This window comes from Balaenoptera borealis (genome assembly GCF_965194805.1).
Source record: "Balaenoptera borealis genome assembly, chromosome: X".
Classification (NCBI taxonomy): Eukaryota; Metazoa; Chordata; class Mammalia; order Artiodactyla; family Balaenopteridae; genus Balaenoptera; species Balaenoptera borealis.
Genome location: NC_138881.1, coordinates 10,874,019 through 10,888,076, shown reverse-complemented (window position 1 = coordinate 10,888,076; position 14,058 = coordinate 10,874,019). Strand labels below are relative to the sequence as shown.

The 14,058-nt window shown below is 43.8% G+C and overlaps 1 pseudogene across 1 annotated transcript in view; it reads right to left on the bottom strand.

Moving 5' to 3' along the window:
* LOC309620924 (aldo-keto reductase family 1 member B10-like) overlaps positions 1-8,665 on the bottom strand; it is a 164,575-nt pseudogene extending 155,910 nt beyond the window's left edge. The window contains exons 1-2 of the transcript XR_014249865.1: positions 8,321-8,665; positions 8,077-8,135 (exon numbers count right to left, since the gene is read on the bottom strand). The product of XR_014249865.1 is annotated as an aldo-keto reductase family 1 member B10-like (transcript). The remainder of the gene's footprint in view (positions 1-8,076; positions 8,136-8,320) is intronic.
* Positions 8,666-14,058: the final 5,393 nt, after the last annotated feature.

Genomic DNA, 14,058 nt, shown 5'->3' with positions numbered 1-14,058 from the left:
AACAACAAATACAACCCAATCGAAAAATGGACAGAAGACCTAAATAGACATTTCTCCAAAGAAGACATACAGATGGCCAACAGGTACATGAAAAAATGCTCAACATTTCTAATTATTAGAGAAATGCAAATCAAAACTACAATGAGGTACCACCTCACACCAGTCAGAATGGCCATGATTAAAAAAAATCTTCAAATAACAAATGCTGGAGAGGGTGTGGAGAAAAGGGAACCCTCCTACACTGTTGGTGGGAATGTAAATTGGTGCATCCACTATGGAAAACAGTATGGAGGTTCCTCAAAAAACTAAAAATAGAGATGCCATATGCTCCTGCAATCCCACTCCTGGGCATATATCCAGACAAAACTATAATTCAAAAAGATAACGTGCACCCCTATTTTCACAGCAGCACTATTCACAATAGCCAAGACATGGAAACAACCTAAATGTCCATCGACAGATGAATGGATAAAGAAGATGTGGTACATATATACCATGGAATACTAGAAAAGAATGAAAATTTTTAAAATGAAGTAAAAAAGAATGAAATAATGCCATTTGCAGCAACACGGATGGACCTAGAGATTATCATACTAAGTGAAGTCAGAAAAAGAAAGACAAATACCATATGATCTCACTTATATGTGGAATCTAAAATATGGCACAAGTGAACTTATCTATGAAACAGACTCACAGATGTAGAGAACAGACTTCTGGTTGCCAAGCAGGAGGGGGTTGGGGGACGTTTGGATTGGGAGTTTGGGGTTAGCAGATGCAAACTATTATATATAGAATGGACAAACAACAAGGACCTACTGTAGAGCACAGGGAACTATATTCAATATCCGATTATCATAATAGAAAAGAATATGAAAAAGAATATCTATATATACATATATGTATATGTGTGTGTATAACTGAATCACTTTGCTGTATAGTAGAAATTAACACATTGTAAATCAACTATACTTGAATAAAATAAATTTTAAAAATTAAAAAAAAAGTAAAATGAAAGAAAGAACACCAAGCCAGAACCTCCACTTTCACTCCTCAAAGCTGAAGCACTCATTCCCTCAGCTGCTGGAAATGTTCGCAAATGACACTTTATAGCTGAGTTCCCCTCTGGAGATTGTCCAGATCATCACCACTTCCCTGCCCCCCACCCTTTATTTCGAAGCCCACAACAGTCTGGCCACTATTCCCTCCACTGTTAAAATTCTTCTTTACCATGTCACTATATATCAAGACAATTAACACTAGCTGCAGTAACAAACAGCCTCCAGTTCTCAGGGGCTTGACATAATAAACATTTATTTCTTGCCCTGTCATAGTCCCATGCAGGCTGAATGGCTCTCTTGGGCAGCTGTCCTCCATGTGGTGACTCAGAGGTCCAGGTTCCTTCTAGCCTGTGGCCCCGCCTTGGGGCTGTCTTGAAGTTCTGTGCTGGATCCTTTGCATCCTGCCAGCCAGCAAGCTGAGAGGTAGTAAAGGATTGTGCAGGAATTTTTATGACTGGGTATACATCACTTCCTCCCTCATCCCATTGGTCAGCAATCAGTCACATGGCCCACCCAAGCGAACTGCAAGGAAGTCTGGGAAATGTAGACTTCCTGCGTGCCCTGGAAATATGAGCAGGGAGCATCTTGATGGGATCCTCCACACTAAAGGTGACCTCCTCACTGCCACCCAGGGGGTGCTTTTCAGCCCTCCCCTGCCCTGACCTCCCTGTGGCATTGCTCATTGTTGATTATTGCTTCCTCAAGTCACCTGCTTTCCACGGTTTCCCGCCAGCCTCTGGCTGTCTGTCTGCCCCTTTAGCTGCTAGTTCTCATGTCCTTCACAGGCTCATTTTCCTTCGCTGCTTTGCTGCTTTCATCATGGCCACAGTCTCTCTTCTGCACAAAACACTGAGGATTGGGGCATTTCCTTACCCATTTTGTACCCCCATTCTTTTCTTTTGTATCCCAGTTCTTAACAAGGTGACTACCATTTAGTAGGTGCTCAATAAGTGTTTCTGAATTGAATTAGAATGGTGAATGGTTCTTTGCTGTCAACATGCTGGCAGTCCATATACATATAATTAGTTTTAAAGGCAATATAAGTAAAGTGTAAACCTTAGGGGGTCTCCAGGCACTGAGCAAGTTCACAGAAGGACAAAAAAAATCTCTTCTTGCTGAAAGGAGCCAAGACCGTCTTTATGGATGAGGCAAGAGCAGAATGGGTAGGTCAGATTTTCCTATGCCAAGATGGTCTTGGGAGTATTGTGAGCGAAGGATACAAGTAAAGGCAGAGATAGTGTGCAGGTGAGTTTGGCTAAAAGGGAGGGTATGTATCAGAAAGAAGCAAAAAGCAAGAAGTAGGCTTGAAGAAAGAGAAGGCCTGTTGGGGAGGATCTTGTAAATTATATAGCTTTGACCTTATTCTACAGGCCCTGGAGAGCCACTGAAGAGTTTTGATCAGAGTGATTATCAAACATTTCTTGAGCACTTACTAAGTGCCAGACACTTTTCTAGGTTTTTGGGTTACATCAGTGAATAGAACAGATAAAGAGCCTTGTGTTCAAATAAGTTGTGTTATAAGAGAGGGAAGATACAAACAAGAATAAACATAATTGACATGTAAGTTAGATGTCATTTTAGAAGGTGATAAGTGCTATGAGAAAAAGAAAATTAGAGCAGGGTATAGAGGAATCATGATTTGGGGGGGCAGAGCAAGAGAGTAGGCACAGATTTCAATTGAGAGATCAGGGTAGAACTCATTGGATGAGCGAGATTTGAGAAAAGATTTGAAAGAGGTGAGGGAATTAACCAAGTCGGTATCTAGGGGAGGAACTGTATTAACTACTGCTCGAAAACAAATCACCCCAAAACTTAGAAGCTTAAAACAACAATGAACATTTATTATCTCATAGTTCCTGTGGTCCGGAATTCAGAAGCAGCTTAATTAACTCAGGATATCTCCCAAGGTTGCAGTCAAGATGTTAGCTGGGACTACAGTCATGCAAAGACTTGCCTAGAGAAGGAGGACCCACTTCCAAGGGGGCTCACCCACATGGCTGGCTGTTGGCAGGAGGCCTCAGTTCCTGACCATTCGGACCCCCCATAGGGCTGCTTGAGTATCCTCATGACTAGGTGACCAGTTTCCCCCCAGAGACAGGGATCCAAGAGAGGACAAGACAGAAGTCAGAATGTCTTTTATGACTGAGCCTAAGAAGTCACAGGCCGTCACTGCTGCAATATCCTATTGGTTACACAGGTCAGCTCTACTCAGCATGGAAGAGGACTACACAAAGGCATGAATACCAGCAGGTGAGATTCACTGGGGGCCATCTTGGAGGCAGGCTGCCACAGGAATATTCTAAGCAACAAGAGGAAACAGCTAGAACAAAAGTTCTTTGGTGGGAAAACAAAAATCTAAAAATAGAACTAAAAACTAAAAAATAGAACTAATTTTTAGTCAAAAAACTAAAAGCAGAACTACAAAACAAAAAGCAAAAAAACTACCATATGACCCAGCAGTTCCACTCCTGAGTATATATCCGAAAAATACAAAAACACTAATATAAAAAGATATATGCACCTAAATGTTCAGAGCAGCATTATTGCATTATTTAAAATTGCCAAGATATGGAAGACAACCTAAGTGTCCATCAACAGATGAATGGATAAAGAAGATATATGTATACAATGGAATATTACTCAGCCATGAAAAATAATGAAGTTTTGCCATTTGCAATAATATGGATGGATTTGGAGGGTATTATGCCAAGTGAAATACATCAGACAGAGAAAGAAAAATACTGTATTGTATCACTTTTATGTGAAATCTAAAAAAATACAACAAACTAGTGAATATAACAAAAAAGAAGCAGACTCACGGATATAGAGAACAAACTAGTGGTTACCACTGGGGAGAGGGAAGAGGCGAGGGGCAATATAGGGTTACGGGATTAAGAGGTACAAACTATTATGTATAAAATAAGGTAAAAGGGAGACTTCCCTGGTGGTCCAGTGGGTAAGACTCTGCGCTCCCAATGCAGGGGGCCTGGGTTCGATCCATGGTCGGGGAACAAGATTCCGCATGCATGCCACAACTAAGAGTCCGCATGACACAACTGAGAAGTCCACATGCTGCAACTAAGAAGTCCACATGCTGCAACAAAGGATCCCGCATGCTTCAATGAAGACCGGTGCAGCCAAAATAAATAATAAAATAAATAAATAAATATTTCAAAAATAAAGCTATAAGGATATATTGTACAACACAGGGAATATAGCCAATGTTTTGTAGTAACTATAAATGGGATATAACCTTTAAAAATTGTGAATCACTATATTGTACACCTGTAACGTATATAGTATAGTACATCAACTATGCTTTGATTAAAAAAAATCTTAACAGTAAAAAAAAAAAAATGTTCTATTTGGGAGTGTGTCGAATAGCAGGAAAGTTGGTGTGGCTGGAGAAGACTGAGCTGGGGCACTGTAGGTGAGGAGCTTAGAGAGGTATCATAGGGCTTTGTAGGCTGTTGGGAAGACTTGGACTGAAAGTGAAGGGATGGAAAAAGATATTACGTGCAAATGGAAACCAAAAGAAAGCTGGGGTAGCTATACTTATATCAGACAAAATAGACTTTTAGACAAAGGCTGTAGACAAACTAGACTTTGAGACAAAGACTGTAATAAGAGACAAAAAAAGGTCATTATATTGATATAATGATAAAGGGGTCAATCCAACAGGAAGATATAACATTTGTAAATATTTATGCACTCAACACAGGAGCACCTAAATATATAAAGCAAATATTAACAGCCTGAAGGGAGACATAGAGAGCAATCCAATAACAGTAGGGGACTTTGATACTCCACTTTTATCAATGAATAGATCATCCAGACAGGAAATCAATAAGGAAACAACAGCCTTAAATGACACATTAGGTCAGATGGACTTTAACAGACATATACAGAACAATCCATCTTAAAGCAAGAGAATACACATTCTCCTCAAGCACACATAGAGCATTCTCCAGGACAGATCATATATTAGGTCACAGAACAAATCAATAAATTAAGATTGAAATTATATCAAGCATCTTTTCTGACCACAATGGTATGAAACTAGAAATTAATTACAAGAAGAAAACTGGAAAATTCACAAATACGTGGAGATTAAACAACTCGCTCCTGAACCAATGGACTAGTGAGCCAACGGATCAAAGAAGAAATCAAGAGAAACTAAAAGGCACTGTCACAAAAATAGAATAAACGAGCCCCAAATTTGTATGAAACCACAAGAGACCCCAAATAGGCAAAGCAATCTTGAGAAAGAAGAACAAAGCTGGAGGCACTACGCTTTCTGATTTCAAACTGTATTACGAAACTATAGTAATCAAAATAGTATGGTACTGGCATTAAAACAGATATATTAATCAATGGAACAGAATAGAGCATCCGGAAATAAACCCATGCATATATGGTCAATTAATTTACAACAAAGGAGCCAAGAATTTACAATGGGGAAAGGATAGTTTCTTCAACAAATGGTATTGGAAAACCTGGACAGCCACATGCAAAAGATGAAACTTGATCACTGTCTTACACCATACACAAAATTAACTCAAAGTGAATTAAAAAGGTGAACGTAAGACCTGGAACCATAAAACTCCCAGAAGAAAACAGGTGATAAACTCCTTGATATCAGTCTTAGCAATGATTTTTTGGACCTAACTTCAAAAGTAAAGGCAACAAAATCAAAAAGAAGTGGAACTACATCAAACTAAAAAGCTTCTGCACAGCAAAGGAAACTATCAGCAAAATGAGAAGGCAACCTACTGAACAGGAGAAAATATTTGCAAATCATGTCTCTGATAAGAGATTAATATCCAAAATACAAAAAGAATTCATGTAACTCAAAAGCAACAAAACAAAACACAATTAAAAAATAGGTAGAGGTTGTGAATAGACATTTTCCCAAAGAAGACATCCAGATGGCCAAGAGGTGCATGAAAAGCTGCTCAACATCACTAATCATCAGGAAATGCAAATCAAAACCACGGGATATCACTTCACACCTGTTAGAATGACCATCATCAAAAAGACAAGAAATAACAAGTGTTGGCAAGAATGTGGAAAAAAGGGAACCCTTGTGCACCATCAGTGGGAATGTAAATTAGTGCAGCCACTATGGAAAACAGTATGGACGTTCCTCAAAAAATTAAAAATAGGGTTACCATATAATCCAGCAATTCTACTTCTGGGTATTTATCCAAAGGAAATGAAAACACTAACTTGAAAAGATGTATGCACCCACACGTTCAATGTAGTATTATTTACAATAGCCAAGACATGGAAGCAACCTACATGTCCACTGATAGATGAATGGATAAGAAAATATGATATATATATACATATATATATATATACACATACTACATACATATATATAACGTAATATTATTCAGCCATAAAAAGAAGGAAATCTTGCCATTTATGACAACATGAATGGACCTTGAGGGCATTATGCTAAATGAACTGTTAGAGAAAGACAAAGACCATATTATCTCACTTATATGTGGAATATTAAAAAAAAAACAAAACCCAAAACAAAAAACCTGAACTCAGATATGGAGAACAGCTTGGTTGCCAGAGGCTGGGGTAGGGGGTAGGCAAAATGGGTGACAGGAGTCAAAAGGTACAAACTTTCAGCTATAAAGTAAACAAATCATGGGGACATGATGTACAGCATGGTAACTTCAGTTAATAATAATGTGTTGTATATTTGAAAGTTGCTAAGAGAGTAGTTTTTTTTGTTTTTGTTTTTTTTTTTGGCCACACCGCAAGGCATGTGGGATCTTAGTTCCCCGACCAGGGATTGAACCCAGGCCCACAGCAGTAAAAACGCCGAGTCCTAACCACTGGAGCACCAGGGAATTCCCAAGCATTTTTGAAGATTAATATGACCCTGCTCTTCAGGACGTACTCCATCTCCAGTAAGGAAATCCACCAGGATGCTAGTACAAGATTCCACATAAACCAATCATCTTCTGTGCTCATGTTAAGAGGCAGAGACGGTGGAAATGTGAATTAGAAAGGTGCTATGAAGGACAAACCCCTGAGTAGTGATCAAGTGGACAGTTTGATGAGATAGTGACCAAGAAGATAAAAATACCAAAAGTCTTTGAGCCTTTGAGAACTGCAAGGGTCTACCTTGAAGAGAAATGTGAGGTCAGTAGAGAGAGCTCTCCTTAACAGTCAACAACCGAATTAATCTGAATCGAGATGAGACCAAGCATCTGGGACAGGCCCGATAGAAAATTCCAGGCTTAATTTATAGTCTGGAGGTATTAGCGCACGAGAGCACAGTCAGTGGGAATAAGGAAAGAGTTGTTAAATCCATCTGCCATCTCACTTTCACACTTCAATCTGACCCAAATTCCAAGTAAGAGACAATGAAAAACAAGCAATATTTAGCGCCATAAGCTTTGCCACCCACGTGAAAACAATCTGCCTTAATTGCCAGCAGCCCTCACGCTCCCGGTTACCTTGCACGTGTGTAAATCCTCACGTAGCTTTCCTTCCCTTGAACACGCACACAGATGGAGGTCATGACGCCCGGAACAGTGCAAGTAGAGCAAGATTGCTGGGCATTTGTCTTTTTCTGAGTTGCTCCGTTACTCAAGTAGGCAATTCCCAGTCACGTTTGATTACACTTTGCTAAGAACAGCAGAAAGAATCTTTCAGAATTCCTAAGAGGTGGCAAGGTTTCTGGCGAAGCCTGAGGCAGGCGGTGAGGGTCCGGGGGCAGCCCAAGGAGAGGTCGGGTGTGGGGTGAGGAGGGGTGCTCTGGCTTCGGGGCGGGAGGGCGGGCGAGAGGCGATGTGCCCGTGCCATCTCTGCGCGGAAGGCCCCAGCGAGAGGGGTTCGGACTCGCCCCCCTCTGCTCTCTCTGGCCCCGGCAGGGATGGCAGCGCTGGAGCCCAACACTCCATCACAGAGAGGGCTCTCCGTGTGGTCACCCCGTGGCCGGGCCATAAGTGATCCGGAGAAAGGTTCAAGAGCTGTCCCCGTGTCCTTGTACCTTCCGATGCGAAGTGTGGGCTTCTTGCGCTTACCCACGGAGTCCGGGAGCGCGCTGGTCTGTGGACAGGAAATCTGATGTGCGCACCAAAGAGAATGAGTGACGTCTTGTCTTCAGTCTAATACACAATGACGGGTCGGCTCCTCCTCTCGGAGTCATCCCTCTACGGTGCTTTTCCTGTCTCCATAGTTTGCGGTTTCCAGAAGCAGTCCCTGAAGCGAGGATGCAAACACAAGCCACTCGCCTGGGAGGTGATTTCAGGAAACTTGGCGGTAGGGGCGCAGGAGCCGCTGGGAAGGGAAGGAAGACAATAAAGGGTGGGGTTGATCGGCAACCACAGCGGGCAGCTGGGGCTCAATCCCGCCGAGGACCTCGGGGAGCCAGCGTAGGGCAGGCTGCGGCTTCGCCTAACCCAGGAGGCAAGGGAGCTGCGAAGCCCATCCAGCCCATTTGGCTGAGTGCTCCTTCCGGAACGTTCCCTGTCCGACACTTCGGCTTGTCCGTGCGGGGGTCCAACATCCTCACGCCACCAGAAAAACAGCCAGCAGGCCGAGAAACACAGGCATTCACGGGAAGCAGCCTCCGGCATGTGGAGGGGAAGGCAGAGAGCAGGTGTAGCAATGCCTGGGCTCCACCCGAGTAATAAGAAGCAGGCGAGGGCCCCGAGCACAGCCGATTCCCACAAGCCCTCCACTGCGCACACGCTGCAGCGCAGCTCACTCGCGCATGCTCCCTTCATCGCTCTGGGTAAAAATCATCTAGAGCCCGTGGCCTCCATCCCCCTGCGTGCAAACACACGGGAAATACAAACATGTTTTCTGGAGTCAAACAGATCCAGGCCCAAATCTTCGCTCTGCGGCTCACAAGTTGAATGACCCTAGGTAGTAATATAACTTCTCACAATCATCTGTAAAATGGAGATAACGAATTTGCAAGCTGAGGTGCCACTGAAGGGAGAGGATGCGGAGAAAATATCTAGCATATATTAAGTGCTGTAGATGTTTATAAAGTTAAACGGCAGGGGCTTCCCCGGTGGCGCAGTGGTTAAGACTCCGCCTGCCAATTCAGGGGACACGGGTTCCAGCCCTGGTCGGGGAAGATCCCACATGCCGCGGCGCAACTAAACCCGTGCACCACAACTACTGAGCCTGCGCTCTAGAGCCCGGGAGCCACAACTACTGAAGCCCGTGCACCTAGAGCCCGTGCTCCGCAACAAGAGAAGCCACCACAATGAGAAGCCCGCGGCACAGCAACGAAGAGTAGCCCCCACTCACCGCAACTAGAGAAAGCCCGCGCGCAGCAACGAAGACCCAACGCAGCCAAAAATAAATAAATAAGTAAATAAATAATTTATTTTTAAAAAAGTTAAACGGCAGGAAGTTGGTACGGCACTTTCCTACTTCTTTTTTCTTGATTTGAGAAGGCAATGTAGTTCAGCTGGTAAAAATTCCAAGTGGACCAAAGAGTAGAAAATGACCCCCAGGCCGGTCCCCACCCCCAACTCAGCGGAATTACTGTAACCGGTTTCTTTCATATCATTCAAGATAGCCTCTTTGTACGTACACAAAAACTATGCAGTATTCTGCACCCTCCCTTTAAAAATTTATTTTGAGGTCATTCCATGTTAACATACACAGATCTATGGCCACATTATTACTGTTACTTTAAGCGGCCCCCTCCTCAATCTTGACTCCCATTTCCTTAGAGTCCCCAGATTCTGGTTTGTCAGGGTTGGAATGAATTTAACTATCACAGGGTCCAAACCTCTCATCTTACCGATGAGGAACTAAGGCCCACAACAGTGGAAGGACTAATGGATAGATGTGAACCGAGTTCTCACACGGTAGCTTTCTTTCTAATTAGAATAATGCAGATCTGCTGGAGAAAAATTAGGAAACAGAAAAACGTGAAAAGCAGATATAAAAGGAATTACTTTAGCAGACCCTTGACTGGGGTCCTATCTGAGTTTGCATACATCCAAGACCGCATCAGGATTCTGCTAAAAGGGAAGGTGAGGGAGTTCCCTGGTGGCCTAGTGGTTAGGATTCGGCCCGTCTACTGTCATGGCCCGGGGTTCAATCCCTGGTCGGGGAACTGAGATCCTGCAAGCTGTGCGGTGCGGCCAGAATAAATAAATAAATAAATAAAATGTGTTTTTAAAAAAGGGCAGTTGATTATTTAGACTCACCTGTTTGGAAAGTGTCCAGCATCTATCGGAGTGGGAGTGATTCTAACAGTCCGGAGAGTAACTAAAGTCAAACCACCGAAGCAATCTTATTGCCCCCGGGGCAGTTCGTTGCAGTGTACACAGATTAAAATGTTTTCTTGAGACAGGAACCTGCTTTTCTAGAAGCCCCCAGCAGATCGCCCATCAGACCTCATTGTACTCAATTAGCTTGGAAACTCATCCAGGCCAGGTGGCAGGGCCAGGGCAGGTAACAGGATTAGAGAGATTGATCACTCAGACTCCTTGACTTAGTTTTCTATAGAACCAGCAAACGAGCCGGTTGAGGCTTATTCGTAGGATCAAGGAGACACAGTAGGCGAGGAGATGCAGCTTCTGTGTTTTCCTCACAGAGATGTGTCTGAAGCTGGGGGACCCAGCAGACCCTGTGCAGCAGGAGACCAGCAGGGCAGAGGGGCCCAGAAAGTTAGACCCCCTTCCTTCTCAGATCATGTTAGGCTGGAGCTCAGGGCAGCAACCCTACTACTATTAAAAGACATTTTTGCTGCTTGGCATCAATATAACTTAGTTCCTTATACATTCTATGCATGGTTTTGGTGTGGGACACTGGCTCTGGCCTGCCACCAGGTCCATCCCGGAACCGATCTCTTTAGCCAAAAAGTGTTTATTGGATGGTGACGAGTATTAAATATTAAAGAGGAAATATTAAATCTATTTAACACATGTTAAAGATTGTGAAGTGGGGGGATTGAGAAGGGTGTTAAGTATCTCAGACAGTCATGAGGAAAGTTTCCACCAGTCCTGTGGGACAAGCTGGGGCCCTTTTGTGAGGACACCAAGCTGCCCCACTGTGGGTAGTGGGATGACCTTCCGCGGGGGTAAACCGCAAGGGCAGGCTGAGGAGCTTGGCTTGGAACTTTGCCCATTGCATATGGCGGCAGGACAGTGGCACAAGGAAGTTGGGTGTGTTGATGAGAACGTGTTGAAGGCCAGCCACGTACTCTGCACTGGGTAGAGAAATCAGGCCAGGAGTGAGCTGCTGGACGGGGAGAAGACAGATGGGTGTCCATAAGCACAAAGAGAAGGTGTGCTGGAGATGAAGCAAAGACAGGAGACTGTGGGTGGATGTATATTGAGATTTAAGGGGCTGGGCGGAGCGATGACGAGTTAGACGTGACCCAGAGTGGGGCTGTGGAAGGGGGCTGCTGACGCAGAGTAGAAGTGGAGGTCACTAATGGGCGATCTTTGAAGATGCTTAGCCCCACCAATCCACTCTGTGAGTGTACCCACTGAGGCCTACAGTCTGCTTTTGTGCGGCTATGCGTAGTTTAATTAGACTTCCATCTTTTATCGATGTAATATAGTTGTGTATTGAGCATGCTCTTGTAAGCATAATTGTCCGGCTTTGCCAAAACAACATATGATAAATTATATGTCCATTGCACATACATCTTGGATAATTGGTCCAAGCCCAGAAACTTGGATGGCTAGCTTCCCAGGCTGCTGGCTTAGGGATTGTTGGATCATGATGGACTAACCAAGACCATTTTCTTTAATGAAACCCAGGCATTATTACCGTATTACTTTTGCATTATTGTCTGCAGGTGTATTTGCTTTATGTACTGCAATTTTGCTGATCTCGCAGTGTTGCACACACTAATGAATTCTGGTGAAAGTTGAAAGAATGCTTTCCAATCTTTCACCACATAAAATAACTCATCTGAGAGACTGTGAGGGCTATTTGAATGTCTTCCTATGATGAACAGTTACCTTAGTGCTAGTGACATTTTAATATTGAGCAGACGTCCCATTACCTAAAAATGGAGTTTGGTCTTAGCAACAAATAGTTTTTCTAGCAACTGAATCATCTCACGCCACCCCTGTCTATTTACACAGGCATGACGTACCTTGAACACGGTATATATGTTCAGCCGGGACCTTCCTGCAAATTAGGAAACACATGCAAGGGAAACCTTGGATTCTTTCTGCCGTTTTTGCTATGAGCCCCTGAATGAAAGGCATCAATTCTCTGCTGGACTTTAACCTTTGACACTGTTTTTGGGCAACAAATCCAACCCTTCAAGACAATAAGGGAACACACTGGGCAAATGTCTTTAGTAAGCTCTTTTGGTGTTCTGAGACCCAGTTTCAACGTGGCGGGGGGTTCCCTCACACATCCAACAAGCAATTGTTCGGACACCAGTTGAGCATCTTACAATTCAACTCAATTCCGACAATATCTACCCGGAGGTAGCCTCAGACCCCACAGGTTAAGGGTGCAGTCACACAAGACTATTGTGTAGTTCCTCCCTACTCCCACTTCAGATGCCAGTTGCAAGCCCAGGTTGTTACCTGTACTTCTGACCGACTGGCTGTAAACCAGAGTTTCCCAGCCCCCCTCCTTGGGTTCGATTAATTTGGTAGAGCGGCTCACAGAACTCAGAGAAACATTTTACTTACTAGATCACTGGTTGATTACAAAAGGATGTAACTCGCGAGCAGCCAGGTGAAAGACACGCAGAGGGCAGGTGTGGGGAAAGGGCACGGAGCTCCCAGGTCCTCTGCGAGCACCCACCGCTCCCCAAATCTCTCCGTGTTCACCACCCAGAAGCTCTCCATACCCCGTCCTTTAGGGTTTTTATGGAAGCTTCGTTACATCGTCATGATTGATTAAACCATTGGCCATTGGTAACTGATTCAACCTCCAGCCCCGCCCTGGAAGTCGGGGTCAGGGGGGTGGAACTGAAAGTTCCAAACCTCTGGACCCGCCGGTTGGTTCCCCTGGCAACCTGCCGCCCCCTCACCCCAACGCTCCACCCCCCGCGTCCTTAGACGCTTCCAAAAGTTACCTCATCAACATAACAAAAGACACCTTAATCGCTCTTTTCACTTAGGAAATTCCAAGGGTTTTAGTGGCTCTCTACTAGAAATGGGGACCAAGACCAAATTATACTTCTTATTGTAAGTCACAATATTACATATCCCCTGTGTTAACCACCAGTTTGAAAGGACAAGCCAGTATCAAAATAATGTGTCCCTGTCGGTCCAGTGGTTAGGACTCCGTGCTTCCACTGCAGGGGTCATGGGTTCGACCCCTGGTCGGGGAACTAAGATCCCACATGCCACGCGCCACGGCCAAAATGAAAAAAAAAAGAAATATAGTAATATGTCCACCTAGCTGAAGAAGTGGCATTTAGTTACATTTTTTATTTAACCGAATTAATACCTTGTTATAATCATTATTTGCAGTTCTTAGAGTTGGTGGGTGGTGAATTTCCTGTGTTTGTGGTAGTATTCTCATCAGAAAAAAGCATTATGTTATAATAAGAGTTCTTAGATCAAGCTTCTTTGAAGACTTGCCTCCCTTGAAGGCTCAAAAATCTTTCAAGACGAGCTGGCCTGTTAAAAATCCCCTCTTGTCACGCAGCAAGAGTGACATCTGCTGGCCAGTATTAGACATCTTTATTTTGGAAAGTGCCAGAGATGTTTCCCTTCTTAAAAATTGTCATCTTTGTTGTTGTTGCTGTTATTTATTTTAAAAATTGGTTCTTACGCTTACAGAGAGTCCTTAATAGACAGTAAGACTTCGCTAGGGGGCTTAAGTTAGAATCACGTTTCTACAAAGGATGAAGGTGGGACTGGTTACATCGTTTGCAGGGCTCAGTGTAAAATGAAAATGCGGGGCCCCTTGTTCACAAATTAAGAATTTCAAGATGGTGACCACAGAGCAGTAAGCCAAGTGGGGGGCCCTTCCAAGTGGGGGGCCCTGTGTGACTGCACAGGTCACGAGCCCTTGA